Consider the following 2,792-nt stretch of genomic DNA (forward strand, 5'->3'; position numbering starts at 1 on the left):
TCTGTTTAAGTAAACTCTCTCCCCTATGGGGGACAAGATGCAAAGAAATGAGTAATGCATTAACTTTCTGTACGTTTTTAGAACAATCCTCCCACACAACTATTATTTATCTAAATCATGTAAAAATATCTTTCTATGCACAGCACATCTGTACGTTCATTTTGAAGGCATTTTATTATACAAAATTGTTACAAGTGCCCCGATTTTAATTGTAACCAGGATGGTTTGCTTCATAGCTTGCTTTTTAGGTTCCTGGGGCTCTTTTCCTTCCCAAAGTTAGTTTGAAAGTTACTATCATTTTAGAACTTTTAAATTAGAGAAATGTTCCTTTTTTCAGGCCAACAAGAAGAATGAATCAATATCAGAAAGCAGTGGTAACTGAAGTCATTATGGGTTCAATAAACACAATTCATTCCAAATTCACGTGATTTTTAAATAAACTTCTGAGTCTTGCAGATTGATAAAATTCCATAACTGTGAAATACGTAGGTTTTGGTACAGTCTGCCAAAATATTTCTTGATAAACTAATGAACAAGACAGAAACAATGTGAGAGAGACTACAATAAGATTAGGATAGTAAATGCATACCAGGTTGACTCACCGTTTAAAAAGAACTTCAATTCATGATTGATATAAAATTTGGGAGACTGAAGGAAGAAAGGCATCTCTCAGAGTGTGCCACAAGGCTCTGTCTGTGATGCTGCCTACCCCTGTTTAAGTGCCCCCTTTAAATATATTTTAATCAAAAATTAGGAAAAAGTTCTCAAAGTCAGTCGTGTTTGTCAATGTGTGCATGTCACAAGCTCGTGAGTTTCAAACTGATCTAAATAGACAAGAACATGGGGCTAATAATAATAAATGTTTGACAAGGATAAACAAGTATTTTCTGTATTTAAGTTCAGAATTTAATCCATTGCATAGTCAAAAAACAGAAATAATTTGACAATTCTTTAGAAGAAACTAATGGATATACCTTGATGCCAAGCTTCCCTTAGTTTGCATGGGAGTAAATAGCATGAGGTAGAGGGAGCAGCAAGTGTTTTAGTGCTTGGTAAGTCCCCAGGCTCTGATGCTTGCAAGCTGTGTGATCCAGAACTTAATTATTCTAAGTCTTAGTTTCCTCCTCCTGGAAAAAAAACAAACAATTTTTTCTCTTCTAGTCTCACAACACAATCAACCCAGAAGACTTCTTTGACCTCTGGTCATCAAAGAGTGTGTATGGATTTCTCCCCACCAGCAACCAATCAGTTTCTGCAGCAGACACCCACTGGGTGTCCTCTAATTCAATTCAATTCTGACACTATCTACCTAGGGATAATGTCAGCCCCCCGCCACCCAGGTTGAGGACTCAGTCCCACAAGACTGTCCCCCACTTCCAATGCCAATAACAAGCCCCAGGTAGTTTTACTCATGTTTCTGACCAAGCAGCTATAAATCAGGCTTCCCACAACCCCCTTGTTGGGTTGAACTAATTTGCTAGAGCAGCTCACAGAACTCAGGGAAACACTTGCTTACATTTACTGGTTTACTGTAAAGGATATTACAAAGAATACAGATGAAGAGAAGCAAAGGATGACGTATGGGAGAAGGAACACAGAGCTTCATGCCTTTTTAGGCATACCACTGTCCAGGAACATCTACATGTTCAACTATCCAGAAGTTCTCCAAACCCAATCCTTTTGAGCTTTAATGGAAACTATATTATGGCGGCATGATTAATTAAATCATTGGTCATTAGTGATCAACTTAACCTTCAGTCCCTCTATCCTCCTCAGAGCTTTGGGGATGGGGGATAATCTGAAAAGTCCCAATCCTCTAGTCCTGCCTTGGTCTTTCCTGTGACCAGCCCCCATCCTGAAGCTACCTATAGGCTGCCAGCCACCACTCAACTCATTAGCATACAAAAAAACATCTACCACTTTGGAAATTCCAAGGATTCTAGGAGTTGAATGCCAGGAGACAACAAAGATCAAATGCTTGTGAGGGCAATTCAAAAAGTTCGTGGAAAAGTGGAATTAAAATAAAAAATATAAACTTTATTTCTCAATAGAAGCTCAATCAAGTTCAAGACACTTAGTAAGTGAATATCAGCCATACAGTCCATCCCTAAAAATCTGGGTCCTGGGAATTTAACCATATCAATGCAGTCTTTTTTACATTATTAATTGAAAAAAAAATGGGTGCTCTATAAAGATTTGTTAAGATTAGGAAATGAAAAGAAGTCAGGAGGAGCCAAATCAGGGCTGTAAGGTGGATGCCTAATGATTTCCTATCAAAACTCTTGCAAAATTGTCCTCGTTTGATGAGAGGAATGAGCAGGAGCATTGTCGTGGTGGAGGAGAACTCTCTGGTGAAGCTTTCCTGGGGATGTTCTGCTAAAGCTTTGGCTAACTTTCTCAAAACAATCCCATAATAAGCAGATGTTATCATTCTTTGGCCCTCCAAAAAGTCGACGAGCAAAATGCCTTGAGCATCCCCAAAAAACTGTTGCCATGATCTGACTTTTGCTCTTGACTGGTCCACTTTTGCTTTGATTGGACCACTTCCAACTCTTGGAAGTCATTGCTTTCATTGTGCTTTGTCTTCAAGGTTATACTGGTAAAGCCATGTTTCATCTGTTACAACTCTTCAAAGAAATGCTTCAGGATCTTGACACAACTTGTTTTAAAATTTGCACTGACAGCTCCGCTCTTGTCTGCTGCTGATCTGGCACCCATCAAGCAGAAAGTTTACCCAACTTTAATTTTTTAGTTACAGTTGTGTAAGCTGAACTATTTGAGATATGTATGAT

The sequence above is a fragment of the Galeopterus variegatus genome, unplaced genomic scaffold (assembly GCF_000696425.1).
Source record: "Galeopterus variegatus unplaced genomic scaffold, G_variegatus-3.0.2 Scaffold8375, whole genome shotgun sequence".
Taxonomy (NCBI): Eukaryota; Metazoa; Chordata; class Mammalia; order Dermoptera; family Cynocephalidae; genus Galeopterus; species Galeopterus variegatus.